Genomic DNA, 17289 nt, shown 5'->3' with positions numbered 1-17289 from the left:
ATGCTTAATCAAAAAAGTTGACTCAACTAAGCATCTTGTTGAATTAACTTCAAAATAGAGGTTCTGTTTTCTGACCCTTCAACATAGAAAAGATTCATCAACATCAAAAAACATTCAGAATATGATTTTATTTGATGTCACAACTGACAGTGAATCTACTTTGTATCAAAACACTAACATGAAGTATATGTATAACATATTTACAACAGTACATACATGTTGCTCGATCTTATTTCTTACAGTAGTAGAATCCAAGCGTCTCTGCCTCTGCCTCTCTTGTCCTCTTCCATCCATCATTCCAGTTTCAAACCACTGATGTTGCTCATCCCGTCCTCCTCTAATCCTTTAGCGCCGGGGAAACGCATTCTCCCCACTTCTCATGTAGGAAGCATGTATTTGCATTTTATTACACTCCACCCTTTTTTCTTTTGAGAATTCAGGCGCCTGCTCCGCTGGACGTCACGACTCCGCTTTGTGGTTGCAAGGCAGGTGGGAAAATTATTGCACCGCTTCACCGTGATTCATTGATTTCATATGACCAGTGCATATCCTATCCAGTACTTCAGGGTGTTCTGCATGGTCCTGTTGGAGAGTACAAGCAGAGACTTGCTCTGCGTAACAGCTGTCCACCGAGATAACGGACTCGAAGGAGGTAATGAGTGTGTGTTTAAGTTGGTTTAACCTGCACATAAAGCTGAGTCAAGCTGCTGTCCATGTCCAGGCTGCAGGTATTAATGCTACCTCCTCTGAAGTAATGTCTATTTCTTATTTCTCAGAGCGTGTAGTATCGATTATTCACGATTGTATTCCTGTCTTGCTTTTGATCTCCTGCCAGACTCCTGCTATTCCTTCCATGTTTTCCTGAGTTTAAATGCTCAGCTTGTACCAACGTGTTTTACTTGTTTGAGAGTTTCTCTCTAGAACTTATGAGTTGTTGTATTTTGCCTTTTATTGTTATGGTCTATTAATAATTTATCTATCTTAAAGCGCCGCGGCTGCTCTGTGAAAGCTGCCAGTGAATCAAATTAATCACTAACTTCATCATCGCAGGGTAGGAATTTTATTTTCTGTCTCTTGAGATGAGGAATATGCCTCTGTACGCTGGTCCCATGTCCCCTGTGAGATAGTGCTACAAATATGATGTTAAACTTTACTGTGTATAGTGAGCATGTGTAGGGTCCAGTCTGTGTACAGTTAAATCTGTTTGCTTCACTTTAAGAGGCCACATCATGGTTTTTTCCTGGTGTTAGCTGATTCACTTCCAGTCAGATATACTTTACATGACGACTCACCGGTTTCTACTACAATCCATGCTGTATAGATCTGAGATGTTTCCCCCTCATGCACCTTCGAAAGCAGCCGGTGGTTTTCATTGCGCGGAGCTTTTTCTGCAAGGTGTGAGAATCCGTTTGCAGAGACTTGAAGCCCAGTTAGAAGAAATAAAATCAAATTGCACTCAGCAAAAATGTGATGTCAGGGAGTGCAATAATGAATTTCACTGATTGCTTACTGTGCGACCTGCAAGATGATTTTCAAACTGTGGAGCAATGAAAACATGAGGAGACGAAGGAAGTCGAAAACATCTATCCCTCCATCCATTATGTATAGTAGACCTGCTCAGAGTCTTCAGTCAACCTCACCCGAGTCTCCCTGTCTTTGGACTACAAACTCCCCATAAAGGCCTATGGCTGAACTGGGATTCGAACCAGGGACCTTGGTTCAGTGCTAACCACATTACTACCATTTAAAGGGACAGTGCTCATTAATCAACAGATAAAATACTGTAAATTAAACCAAAGTTAGCTGAACAGGCACATTTTCATCTATTGTTGTTATAGCCAGTTCTTTAAAGGCAACATGCAATTAAACAAAATGGCCATATATCATATATAATTACAGATATCTATGGATAATAAATGTGGTCAGGGTTCCCAGAACAATACAATGCATAATATCCAGACTGTTCAACAAATCACAATACAATGCAACAAACAGATACTATAAAAGGCCATTAATATGAACGTTATCTGCAAAATACATAAAATATAGTGGAATTATTACAAAAGTTGTTTTGCTGTGAGCCGTCTCTTTAGTTTTTATTGTCTCTTAAGAGGTAGTAGAAGAACTGCGTCAAACAATTATTTATCAAAGCACACTGCTTTACTGCTGTGACTATATTAAACTTTACATTTCCGTGCATTTACTGAAAAATGTTCGTTTTCTCTTGTCGATAAAATCCCTGTAGTGTCAGTGACACTGATTTAGAAACAGAGAGATATTCTCAGCATAGCAACGTCAACAGCTCGCTTTGCACAGGCTTCATCTGCATATACACCCCCCATACACACACACACACACTGACACACAGACACACACTCGACACACCACCTGTTTGTTCCTCTCCTCCCACCTGTGCGGCATCCAAATATACAAACAGCCAAAACAAATTCAGGAAGCGGTCGGAGCAGCGCTTACGTCACGCCGTTCTAATCTGTAACTAGAGGCTCCTCTCCCTCGCTCTCACTGAAACAACCTGTTCGCTGCTGCATCCAAACAACAATCAGCAAGCCAAGCAATTCACAAAAAGCTTAATTTGGGGGGGAGGCGTAGCTTCTTATTAGCATCACCGACGTGTGTCAATGAAGTAATCTTGCACTCTGGAGTCACAAGTACATATGTGTAACTTTACCTCGTATTCTATGAGCACATTTCCAATTTTTGATAGAGGCCCTGATTTGAAAATACTTTTAGTCGCAGGTTCGATGTGGAAGTTCCGAGTTATGTGGGTGGAATTTGTGAATATGTGGAAAAACACTGAAGGTTTTAGGTTTTCATCAAGTGTATGTTTTAGTCTCCCTGGTGGTGTCCCACAGTTTATTAGGAAACCAGGAAATAATAATTATTTTTAACAACCACTTTGGCAGGAGATTTAAACGTGACAGTAAACTAAGGAAGTATTCTGCTGCAAACTGCATTAAAGACCGAGCTGCAAGAGGAGGATTAAATTACCAAATATAAAATATATTTCGCCTGTACTTTTTAATTTGGCCCATACTCACATAAAGGAGGCAGCGTTTATATACCGCAGCCTGACACCAGGGGGCAACCAGATGGTTTGGGGAGCTGTCCTGTTCTAGTGTGTGATATACGCATCATTAAAATGTCCACGTGTTCACTCAGTAACCCTCAGAGAGCTGAATTAAAATTATCTGGAAAAGAAAAGAAGAGACAGGATTTTTTAGTCTCTCAAAGAGATTTAAAATGTTCGAGGAATATGATGAATACACAAAAGGGGAGAGAGATATAATCTTAGCAGAGTTGCCGTCGTGGTGGCATCATGTACAGCTGAGCACACGAAACACGAGAGGGAGAAAGATTCTGCTCATAGCAACGAGTGTTGTTATCAATGATACTGACAACAAGAGCTGCTCTCATCCTTTTGTGACGGTAACATTATGTTGCTGGGCTGAAGTGGGTGTTCACATCACACACTGCTGCACAGGATGTTGAGCCCATTTCTCTGATGATTGAGTCTTTTTTTACATATGGAGTAGACCAAAGTTGAAGGCAGATGCTGAAACTGGGATAAGACCACCACAGGCAGGACGGATTCATTAATGGAACAGTATTATTTTAAAAAAAAAACAGCAAACAGCTCATGGCAATTTTTAGAAATGATCTGAAGTTCAGAACAAAGTGTAACTGGAGGGAAACGACCTTGAAACAGTTGAAGACAAATTTGCACCTTAATCTTTTATCCTGGTTTTACATGTGGCCTCATTGTACCATGGTGCGAAACATTTCCCCCTCAAGTCTGCATTATCTCCTGCTTGTCCAATTGTGGCTCGCAGTTACCACACTTTATTTATTTTCCATTTAGCTATAAAGAACAAAAAAGCTATTATTTGCTAATCTGAACAGTAAATGTGGTCCTGATTTACAGTTTGCTCAAACATATTTCATCCCCTCTCCACGTGTGAAAACACAACCCTGGAGAGGTGAGAGAAACTTTCTTGTTATTTGTAGTCATGTGAAGTTCAATATTACAATCATTACACATTATGCTACTCTGCCGTGCAGAGCCAGGACTGCACACAAAGCAGGAAGCGCCTAAACCTGCTGTGGGATTAAAAGCAGGCTTTGCATAGCTAAACAGTGAGATCCCTTGAAGCTGCCAGTCTTTTCTGTGTGCCAGCCTCACAAATCAATACTGACATCAGATGTGACAGCTATAGATTCAACAACTTCGCCTGCATCTCAAAGACGAAAGTTGACTTCGGTGTCTTCGGTGTCTCACGCAGCGAGGGGGCTATTGACTGCGTCGAGTCGGTGTGACCTGGAATTGCTATTCTTTCCTTAATCTCCGCTCTCTCTGCTGTTTTGTGAAATCATCAGCACTTCTAGCACCTGCAGCTCCTTTTCTCAGGCTGCGCCGCTCTTCGTTAATATTGTAAACACGTTATCTATTGGAAATCTCTTTCACTTCGCTCCTCTCCTCTCCCCAAACTTGAATCATCCCGTAATAAATATGGTGAGAGGGAACAGTCCAGCGGGAGGAGAGGGAGGAGAACAGGAAGTGATTGCCAGAGGTGCTTGTAGAATTTTAAAGATCCATTATCTCAAACTGGCCTGATTTAATAAGCACTGGGGGACACTGGATTATTAAATCTATCTGTGCTTTAATGAAAAATTCTCCTAAATTATGTCGTATCCCACAGAAAGTCTTCCTCTGGTTCCACCCTGAATATGTTTCGGTAAATCAGTCTATAGGAGGCCCAGCGACATGAGACATTTCCATATCGGAGGAAAGTGACAGATTGTTGCTGCTGATTCAGCCGAGTTGATGCAGAGATGATTTTATAAAGATGTGTTTCTCCACGTGTCTGTGTCAGCAGAGGTGGAGACCATAAAATAATTGCTCCAATCTTTTATGGTTTCTTACGAGGAAACACATTTTTGCATCACTGACAAATCGTGTGTCTTGTCGACTGCGAAACATTTAAATCACACACCACTCAAACAAGCACTCTCTTGCAAAGCTGGTGTGCCGTCACATCTTCCTCCCGCCCATTCTCGCTGTGACTTCAAATCCACAATACTACTGCAGAAGAGTGGACTCTACGCCCCCACACCTCTTTTACATAAATGAAATAGTCCTGTCTTCGAGCTCTGCAGCTGACAGCTCATAAGCATATGAATTTACATCACTGAGCTGCATAAAAGGAGAAAGGGGGTAGTTTGCCATTTGAGAGGGAGCAGCTACTCAAATCTCGCCATTTAGAGGAGCAATTTATCATCAAAGTGTTTTAATATAAAACAGTTTATTACATTTTATTCCCTGCAACAGTGTATGGAAGAGAAGGAATACCGATATTAAAAGGTGCCATGCCAATTTAACATTCTCCAGTTGTATGTGCTGAGTAACTCAAACAAGAGGAGCTGGTCCAAATAGACAAAAGGATAATTTGACCTATTTCCTATCAAGAGTCATTTCAGTTTTTATAACATCAACACAATGACCTTTCTAATGTGATGAGTCCATCTGCTTCTCTTTTACAGGGCGTCTGATGTCAGATGGTTGTCATGATGATGGTACTCTCAGTTGGTTTTTGCCAAAACAAGTTGGTCAAACAAATTTTCTACATACATGGCAGCAAAGACAGTAAATCCAACCTTCTATCAAAATCTGCAGTAATCATAACCCTTCGCACATGCCAGAGAAAAACATTAAATATCTCTTGTTATATGTCTTTTGAGTCATATAACTCTTTTTATTCTTATTTCGTCTGATTCTTGCAGCTTCACAGCGACAACAAGGCTCCTTCACAAATTCTCTGTGTGACTGAGGTTTCAGCTTCTCATGTATCAGCTCACTAACATTAAAAAAATGTTTTGCCATCTTGCCTTCATCTCCACGATTAACAGAGAATAGTGAAAAGCAATTTTTTTTCTAAATTAAGGCCATTATAATGGGATTTAATTTTTATATATAATAGTACTGGCAGCCCTGGACTTCCATACTGTGCTAATAGTACAAATCAGTAGCATTAGTAGTATCATAAGTACTTATAGCTAGTCTTCATTTTATTCATGGATGGGTAATAAAAATTATAATACATTACTGTACTAATTTTCTGAAATTATACATTCCATGTTCTCTTCCTTTGCTAGAAATTAAAATCATGCCTGAATTATGTACTTGGAAAAGCGATTCTACCTCAATAGTATGTATATATGTATAGTAAGTACAGTATGTCGAGTAAAATGTATATCACAGTATAACTTTACATTTTATTTGTTGTTCTAATGCACTCAGAGTCCAGAATCTCTTCTTCACAGAGACAAAATAAAACTTGATATTCTATTTATTATCTCCAAACCTGCTGTGGGCTCTGCGACTCTGTTACCTGCCAGTAAAGTGAGTCTGCTCCCCAGATTGCACGAAGCGTTTCAGCCGGTAATGGGTTTAGAAGACATCCTACCTGTGTAGCCGGTAGCTGCATCACAGACTTTGAACATCTAATCAGAAGCATCCAGTTGTCTTTAACCCCGAGACCTGCTTCCCTGAACTAAGCGAGCTCTGTCTCCTCGTGTGCACGATTACACACGGCTCGCGGAAACTAGAAATGTGTCACGTCCGTCTTCTCTTCCCCCCGAGAGGGTTTTTCTTTTGTCCTGAACTTGTCGACCATCTCGTGTTTTGCCACAATTTATTTTTTGTCTCTCGGACAATTGCGAGTTGCGGAGGCGTTCAAAGTATGTTTCACGCCGCCACTCGAATACTGATGCTTCATCTGCACCAATGAATGAATCAATCTGCGGCGAATGAAACAAAAGTGACACTTCATCTTCTCGTACGTGCTTTTCCTCCTGTTCTACTTAACTGCTTATGATTCCCTACACAGTTCTTAAATGCTGGGACTTCTGCTAATCTTCCTTCCTCCCAATTCATCTCTCAACAACACTATGAAAAAACATTCTATTAGGTTTGTTTCTTTTATTAAAGAACAACAGTTATTCATATGCTCTGATAGTGTGTACTCTTCTATAAGCTTGAATAGCCAGGGGTTTTCGCCCCAAAGCTATATTTCATGAGTGAAATTACAGCCAGCAGCTGTAATGTAATTTGTCTGCTCTGATTACCTCGACGCGCTGAAGTCCCCTCAAATCATCTGCAGCCTCCACATACTGTAGATTAGAAAAAAATGAAAGAGAGTAACTCAAGCACGGAACCTTCTCCTGCACTTTGTAAATGTGTTTCATTATCGTTCTCCGTTCTTTATTTGGACTTGTCATTTATCTGTGTTTAATTACCACATTTATTTGCCGCCTGCGTTACCAAGCCACATAAAGTCAGGTAATGTGACCGCGGACGAGAGAATTCAAATGCCAATAGACAAATCTTGGAGACGGAACTGAACAACTGGAGATGGATCAAATGAAAAGGGAAATAAAATTGAATTAGAAAGGGCCTTTGTGGGCGGGATGGCATTTGTGTGAATGCAAGTACGAGAAACAGTCTCTAAAGGCTGTGACAGAATTGCCAGGATGAGTTTATACCCACGTACTGAAGCCCATAATTTGAAATAATTAAAACATCTCCAAGTAATAATGTGAGATAAATAAACCAAAAGCATAATAGGCCACTGAGGACAGGTCATCTATATTTAATGATTTCTATCATGTTGTTAGCACGACATTGGTGGTTACTTTATTAGCTGATTTTGTTTGTATAAATTTGACATTGCTTAATGACTCCTTATACTGTAAAAGCTAAATTATGATTATGATTATGATTATTATTATTATTTCTGTCTCGGAAGTTAATTAATGTCAATATAGATAAAAGTTTGAAATAGCCCATAGACCCTAGAATGTATAAGTATATATAAATGAACTGTTAACTAAGTGAGTAAAGTATAAATAAGAGACCTCGTTTTTGGTTTCTGGTCAAAGCACTTACAAGGGAACATATCATCATATTTCTAAAACCCTGCTCGTTGGGTGGCAATTACAAATTTAAGCTTGAAAAACTGAATTACTGATAAAAATGTAACGACAAAATTGTTGAGCGATATGACACTAAAGCTTTGGCCTGATGGGCTATGAGACAATTTGTAAAACATTTAAAATTACTCCCAAGAAAAGACGAAACTAGATTAATGGCCTGCCTCCCAAAATTATACTTATTTTTCTAGTTTCTTATCTTGTTAATAACTTTTGCCACCCCTTAGATTCATCTTGTGACCTCCTGATACCCAGTTAGAGAACCAGTATCACTGTTGCTAGATTGGAATTGATTATTTAAAAGGGTACAAATTGAATACTGGCTCCATTTTCTATATTAATTAGTGCCAAATCACACACTTCTTTCCAAGGACCGTCCTGGCAATTATGTGCAAACACCAGTTTCAAGTGTTGGGCTACCAAGATGTCAGGTTCACTGGTAAACTCCTGCACATTATTAGACTGAGGAGAAAAAAGGTTATTTTGCCAGGCGGGCTATTTATTTTCCCGCTGACTGTGCTGCTGACATTCAGTCGCTCAGTGACATTCACAGAGGAAGTGCATTTGTTGACAAAGTGCTGGTATAATGCACGAAGGTTGCATGTGACCAGTGAGAGCGGCACACTGGTGTCAGCACGCCAGCACAAAGCACTCTCTCAGGCCTTCTGGTGTAATTAGTTTGGGGGTTAATTGTGTGTGTCTACAGACTATTCTGCTGTTCCAGGTACTCTGGTAAAGTGGCATGTGGGAGTAATGAGTCATCATCCAGATCCACTTTTTAAAAAATGCTCTGAAGGACAATTTTCTGTTTCCTGTTCTTGACAAGGACAGAAATATTCCAGGGGCAGATACTCAACTAAGACTGCAGTAAAATTGTTTCTCTTTTCAGGGGGGGGGGGCTGAAGATTTGTCATTCTGAATCAGTCTGAAACCTAATTAGTGAGCACCAGTCACAACAGGAAGACCCACAGTCCACGTTACGTCTTTGAGGAGTTTAGCAGGACGGATATCTGGGGGATTGGAAGTCTGCTTCAAATGTAGAACAGGATTCTCCAGGGAGAACAGTGAGGAATGTAGAGAAGGGCCAGTCCTTGGCCCAGACCCACATTATCAATAAGCTGAATTGAATAATCTATATAACAAGGCGTGAAAGATGATAAGACAAGACGCTGTGTTTGTATCAAAGTCAAGGGCAGAAAAGCAATAAAATCAAAGTGTACAGACTGTATCTTTGAGCTTTATCTGCCTTCAGAGTAACGTTCTGTATACAATGATCCAACCAGTTTCAATTTCTAGATTTCAGGCCTTTCGATAATGGCGTTGATTTATAGAAACTTTGTTCATATCAGGTTTAGCATTTAAAAGAAGAAAGCTGGATAAATTCACCTTTTAAATTGTTTTGTATTTATCCTAAAAACATGGGAACCACTGCTGAATATGGAAATATGTCATAAATAAGTCATTCTAAATGTTTGGGAATATTTTATTAACCATTCTTAAAAACAGTAACTCTGCAGATTGAACCCATAACACAGCAGATATTTGTTTGCTGCATATTTCTCATGTCATATGTTTAATATATGATCATTTATGTTAATACGATAGTTTTACATTAATTATTACTGAATTAGAACCACATTTAGGACAGTGTGCTAAAATTAAAGATTAACGAAGGCTATTTACGATGTTCTATCAATGTTTACAGCAGGCAGACAGTGTCATAGAGTGTCATTAGAGTATATGAGGAGTAATGTGGAGCTCATGGAGAATACAACAGTGTGAGTTATGGATCAAAACAAGGACATTAACTTGCTAGTGGGCGGCTCGGGGATGTGACGTTTCACTGACTCCTGTGTTCGAGCTTTAAAATCACAAAAAGATGAATTTCAGTAATAAGCACTAGGCTAAGTTTTAATTCTATTATGTGGCATTTTGTACGGCAGTGAGATGATGTTATGTCTCTAGAAAGTCTCCTATTTTTGATGATGCATATATTAGAGTAATGTAGTTAATAGATTTTAGTTCGGGGACTTCACTGGGGCCTGGGAGAGACATGGTTCACCGACTCCCATTAACTTGACTGAGTGAATCGTGGAAGTCTTCTGTACCTTTGATGAAATAAACTGAGCAATATCTCGCACACATTAATGTGTCCTGAGGGTTTGGTGCTGATGTAAATTACTGAGCCAGTTAAGAAACAAAATCCCAAAGCTGCCTCTAGCCACGTCTTTAAGGTTAAACATGTAGTGAATCCATCTGATGAAGGTACATTTAACATGCAACCTTCAGGTAACATTTTCCCACAAGAGAGGACTTTGCATATGGTTGTATGGACCCTTCAGAGTGCAGCACTTCCATGCATGCCCACATGTACAGGTTTAAGCATGCACCATAGGCATTTTCATCAGGATGGGGTCTGAGTATTTAAGTGCTTAGCACACCTACACACATTTTCCACACCATGAATGCTATGAGTGCAGAATTTCTACTGGTACTTCATGCAGGAAGGAAGAAGCTAGACTCCACACGAAAGAACAAAATGTCTCTTTGCCATGACAGCTAACCGTTAGCATACTCATAGGTTCTGTAGCCACATGCTTCATATCCTTCGACACTTGTCTATGACTCATAGGCCTTGATCACGACACACTGACTGACACCACAGGCTGTACATTAAGACAAGTCATGAATCCCACGTTCTCCATGTTAGTGGATGGGACATGGCATAAACAAAATAATAATAATAATAATAATAATAATTAAAAGATGGTTTTAGTTGTTTGATGCTATAAAAATGAGTCAAAACATCACAAATTGCAGTTGAGAAAGACTGAGTCTCGATTGGTCGAGCCCATGTATTGGCGAGATCTTGCTACAACCATTGATGGCTCCTGCACAGACTCTGGCTCCAAAGTTCTGGATAGTGGGCGGAAGTAGAGACACGTCGTTCATACAGTCTATGGTCAAAGCCTACTACTAATACACATTGAATGACACATATACAGACCAATCAGTGTATGATGTGTGTTTATGTTTTTATATTGGATTATGTAATAACGTGGGGGACAGATACAGAAACTGTTTTCATCAGTGTAAATTATCTTTTCTCTGAATACAGAGCAGAATCCGTTGATATGTGGCAGAGCCTAAGCTAACAAAACTAGCTATCTAGCTACAGCTTGAGCCTCTGATCCGTTATGTGTGTTTAAGTGTTTATCCTCCACAACTTCTCCTTTAATGAGAACAGAACTGCCGGTGTCATATCACAGTCAGTCTGAGCCTGGGGACGGGTCTAAAGGACAGACGGGGAAGTAAGGAGGTGATTTTGAACTTCTGCCATTAAAACCTTCCCTGTTGCAGTTTATATCTATAAAAGTCAACTGTTTTTGCTTTAGAAATCCACTTTCAATTATTCACACACACGCTACGCAAACAAATGCATAGACATGACAGAGCATCTGAAGAAAAACACATAAAGGACAACATCTAATAATCTTCATCCTCCATCGGGTGGTTCTTGCCTTTGCGTCTGCTCAAACTAACCTATCGCCAGTGAAGAATTGAATTCCTATTAATTCATTTCAAAATGTTCATGTTGTCAAATAACAAATCCAGTTTGCAGGATTTGTTTTTCCTGACACAAGTTCCTTTTCCTTCTGGTCTATTTATTCAGTTTGCTTCCTGTAAAATGGGACGAAAGCAGCGGCCATGATTGACCGTTCCTGAAGTGCCCCACTCTGTGTTCCTTCTTTAATAAGGTTTCCAGCCTGTTTTCCATGTTGTACTTTGCTGTGCTCTCAAACATTATTGATTGTAGCCGCATGAAATTGCGCGAGGGCTGCACTTGTGCCTCCTTTTTCTGCAATCATTTAAGTATTGCATGGATGGAGTCTGAACCACATGTACAGAGAATAAGGAAGTTCTCCAGCAGCACTTTAAGTAGTGGACACATTCCTCTTGTGGTATTTGAAAAAGGTCTCAGTTTTACATACATCCTCCAGCATCAGTAACAAATGCTTCAGGTAATAGACTGACACACTGCTGGTCTTCTGCTGTGACCTTTACCCAAGTATAGACACTTGTGAGCCTGATCACACTGTTTAAAAGGGACAAACTTTTAACACTTCTATCATAATTAAACAAACTGGTGACTGTAGCATAATTAAATATCTCGCTGACACTAAAGCTAAACGCTGCCTGAAACAACCTGACACTAATATCCACTGACGCAGAAACAGCCTCTGCTTTTCGCATAAAGCACGTTAATAGAGTTTAAGGGGAAATTTGGTGATTGTCTGTGACAAAGTCGACCACTTAAAATAATCACCCGCTTACCTGCAGCTCTGAGACACTTTGAAGTCGATGTGGATAAAGTTCCCGTCTGCAGGAGGAGATGAGAGCAGCGACATAAGAATGCATAAAATGTGATATTTATTTGGAAAAGCTCATCTCCTTTACTTTTCCCCTAAAACATTTAGACGTTTTCTGTATTTAAACAGGAAGAGAAATGCCTGCAGGAAGGCCTCAGATTCCCCCATTTTGGATATAACAGAAACTTTAGAGACAAAACTTCCGGTTATAAGTGACTTCACAGTTCTCGTATCTTGAAGAGGATTAATGATGCAGGAGCGACGTCAAATTGCGTTTTGGGGATCTTCAGTTATCTGTGTTTAAATGTCAAAGCGATGGAACAAACTGTAGTTTATGAATGAATAATGGTTTAAAAAAGTGATATTTTGCCCAGAGCACAAGCACACAACGCAGCAGGGAACAAGACTTAAAACACAATAGTGCTGTTAAAAGGTTTGTAATTGTATCTTCTCCGTGCTCCTCTACAAGCCTTTGCCCCCCAATGTCAGTTAAATAAGCAGTTTGGTTTTTCTGTGACATGTTTTTTTTAACCATAAAATATGTAAAAGTGTGAGAGTTCAGTGTTTCCTGACTGAGTTTATTGTAATATAAAGGAAAAACACATATTGATATTTGTTTGGTCAAAACCAAGATGTTTTTAGAACACGTATAAAGGCGTGAAGTGTAAAATAGAAATTAAAAAACAGACGATCCAACAAGGGAAACATGGGAGCACAGAGATTAAATTCACAAAGAACAATTGGGCACAGGTCAAACACATTCGGGCGGGAAAGACAATCACAACGGCGGTCCAACCAGAGTACGACAGGAAGTAGTAAAACTTTAAAGGACTCGCTGCAACCACAAAGTGGATTATAACATGAGAGAAGAAATGTTTCATGTCAACTTCAGCTGTGTTTAACTTTATTTCCTGATTTCATGCGGTTTACCAACATCAGGATAAAGCTGCAGAGCTGGGTGGGTAGAAAAATGGAGGAAGCCACTCTCTAGTGTGAACCACTGATTGCACTACTGGTGTTTTGGGTGTGTACTGTTAAATGATGAATGGTGAACACTCAAACATGTTATATTAATGTCTGCGTCCTATTAAATGATGAATGTTTGTCGTAGTCACTAAAACATCACGAGTTATCTACTTTGATTTAATGTAGTTAAATAATAACCAGTGAATACTTTTTATAAGCAGTGTCTAGTACATGCAGCTGGATGCTTACTGACTTTCAAGATAAAAAACAATCAGAGAGCGTTGTGCCTGGTTCTCTGTGCACAGCCAACATGGGAACTGATAATGACCGACTGTTGGAGTTTTGGAATTTTTCAACATTTACTGTAGGTTTTTTTCAGCGAGAACATTCACCCCCATCAATTTAAAATGAGCTGTTTCTCAGTAACAGTGGTCATTGCATCGTGAAAGGTGGATGAATGATTCATTTCTCCGCATCACAGAGAGCTTTGGTTGTGGGCTTTTTTTTCATCTGACAGCGCGTTATTCCCCGGCAGCGCTGGGACTTCAGAGACTCTATATAGGTCAATAGAATGAGTTATGGCCCCTGCTCCCATGATCAGAACCTCTGATTCCCCATTAAGCCTCCTTGACGTTCCGCCTGATTCGTCGCCACATCGAGATCAAGTGACAAAATAAAAAATATATATATTTACATTTTGAATGTGCATGTTCAGATCAGCTCTGTGACCCCAGGATCAACTTTGAAGAGACAGCCGCTCTGGAAAATTCCCATTCAGGACCAGAGATGTTATTGATTTTCACAGTCTTGCCATCAATACTTAAGGAGAAATATTACATATGAAAAAAAAATGGACAAAGGGAATGAGCTGAGAAAAAAAAAAGAGGGACAGATTAGTACACAAGAGAGAGGAGGGAGCCAAGCGTCTTAAAAAATGAAAGTTCATCATTAAATAAATCTTTTCAGGGACTTGACGCTGCGTATTAGAATTCATGTGATGTGTTTCAACAGGGTTCAAGAAGCCAACGAGGCTGGAGAGTCCTCACCGACACATCTGATATTTTAAATGAAGTTGCAAACACATGAAAACTGTTGGAGAAATGTAGTCGGGAGCTTTTCCCATCGCAACAGTCTGGGCACGTATCGTGAAATGAGTTCCAGGCTCTTTAGTATCATATCATTCTCCATTAGATTTGGAAAGTGAAAGCAAGCAATTGACTTTAAGTCTGGCAGCTGATTGTCAATATGAATTAGAGGTGAAATTTCAGATGGAGAGTAAAGATAATTTAGCCCCGAGGTAAAGATTTAAAACTGCCCCGAGACAATACTTGTACTAGTTAGTTCTCAGGCCACTGTATGTGAACAGTTGGTCATATAGAAAAATAACTGAATCAAATGTACAGTAGACTGATGCAGAGGCAAACAGAGAACATATTTTGTTTTTGGTCTTTACTTGTTTTATTTGACCAGTGAAGTAAGACATGAAACAGAAGATAACTTGAGCTACTTATGTCCATACTTCAGGCGAATGTACACATGTTCAAGCCTCACAGGGATGTAAAGCCAATTTCTTATTGTAGTGTGAAAAAAACAATCAAATAATTCATGTTTTCCCCTCCACACATTTTACTGTCTGATCAATGTAGGGGCTGGAGCAACAGCAAAGACGCTTTCAGCAAAGGTTAGATGGTCAAATTGCTTTTATTTTGAAGTGCAATGTGCCACAACGCTATCAGAGCAAAAAACTAAACAGAAAAAGGAAAAGTCCATCAAAAAAAGACTGAAAATTACATATTACGAGTATGAATCAGGTTTGTATTCAGCAAGTTGAGGATGTTGTTATGGTTTTTCATTGGAACGCAGAATCATCTTGTGCTGTCCAGAATAATCTTGTGCTACACATGATTAAACATATTTCCAGCATCGCTGAAAGCTGCCATTGTCAGAGCTTTCCTGGAAAAGAAAAACTGGATGCTTCAGTTCCAACATCTAATCATCTACCTTCACAATCATATTGTTGAGAAGGTAATTTCAAGTAATTCCGTTGGGGCCCAAGTGCATTTATCTGATGGAAACATATAGACAATTGATGCAGGGAAAGAGAGCAGGGGCATGACGTGCTGTAAATGATCCAGGTGGTAGAACAAACCAGAAAGTCACTGCTCATGGTATCTTTGCACCCTATCCCATAATTTCTTGCAGATGAATGACATACTTGGTAGCTTTCAATCCAGATTCCGCTCTGATTTTAAAAGCCATTCACTTGAATAATGATCCAGGGAACAGTCCTGGTGTCATTGATCTTAGCTTTTGACACTGGAGCCTAAAACACTTCTGGAATTTTGGTTTCTTAAAGCAACACTAAAATATTTGAACCTCAAAATAGCAGCTTCAAAAATATGTTCCTGCACCTTTTGGTGAGCAGGTACGAACACCTTTGACAACTGCATAATTAAATGATATTCAAAGTTTAAATTGCCACAATATATATATATATTAATATATCTATAATATTAAGGCTGGAAACTTGTAAGATATGAAACTGCAACTCTTCTGATTCAGGAAGCAGAGGATTGTGGGTAAAATCCAGGGTTTAGTTGTGTTTCAGTTCAGTGGGTGGGACTGTACACACTCAGACCTCCACTCAACACACTGATAGACTTTGTTTTTTTGTCCTATGAAAACTTAATTGGCTCGGACACGGAGCCCAACAGAATTGTGTGCCTGCAGAGGGCGCTGTTGCTCAGTAAAAGTTACGTAGTGTTGCTTTAAAGCAGCATATTACAAAACCAGGATACAACACAAAAACAGAAGAAATAACTGACACTCACTGGTTTGTGTGTATTACAACACTAACATTAAGACTTTGTCTGATAAAATCGTTTTATATTCTGGCTCAGAAAAACCGTTGACAGGTCTTTACATACTTTATACCACTGCTCACCCAATAAGATGTAAATTCACCTCCATTACACTGAGGTACTGTCATCACAATTTGTCACTGATGATTTCTGTTTACGAACATTATGATTTTATTAACACGTCAGCGCAGACAAACGCTGTACACGAGCATTTGCGAGGAGCGAAACCCGGCAGACAGAACCTGTGCGCATGACTTATTCTGTTTCATACTTCATTTCTATGCCTCCCTCACACACAGACACACACACACACACACACACACACACACACACACACACACACACACACACACACACACACACACACACACACACACACACACATGCTTTTTACTCCTCTGTGACTGTCATCAAACATGCTCTTTCTCAGCCATCTTTTATTCTCTATACTCATTGTCAAGCTGCCATGACATTGTTGAGTACAATGCACCTAAAATATGCATCGCTCTGGCGTCAAATGGAGTTCAAAGTGTGTTTGTGACTCAGAGCTGCAGAAGAGAATATGGGGCTTGAACAGGCGCCCTCGTTGAAGAGCTATGAACTGACCACAACCTTGATCTCTAATATATATATAAATATATATATATATAACAAGGACTTCAAAGTGGTGAGGCCACGTGTGTCACGCAGCACAGGTTCCCATTCGCTTTCATTCTGGGATCTAAAAAGATTCACTTTTTGTGCGAGTCTGGGCTTTTTGTTTCTCTTTGATCGTGAGAGTGCAGGTTCTCATATAATCTGTGGTACCTCCGTGGCCGGGAATAGCAATGGAGCAGGTGTCATGCTCGTCTGACAGCAGGTTAACTCAACTCATCGCTAAAATCCATTCAGCCCTTTTGTGTTTGACATCTAATAAGCCCAGACTTAAATTAAAAGCCCATTAATGCCAGGTAATCGGGTTTTGCCGCGCTCTCTGTACCAGCCCCTATCGTCTCCTCCAGGAATTAGTCTGGGCTGTTGGAGTGTGACTCGCCGGTAGTTATCACCGCACAGTTCCACAGATCAGTCCATTTAAAAAGTTTCAG

This window comes from Hippoglossus stenolepis, chromosome 1 (assembly GCF_022539355.2).
Source record: "Hippoglossus stenolepis isolate QCI-W04-F060 chromosome 1, HSTE1.2, whole genome shotgun sequence".
Lineage (NCBI taxonomy): Eukaryota > Metazoa > Chordata > Actinopteri > Pleuronectiformes > Pleuronectidae > Hippoglossus > Hippoglossus stenolepis.
The sequence above is the reverse complement of the archived record's forward strand: the minus strand, read 5'-3'. Positions refer to the sequence as shown.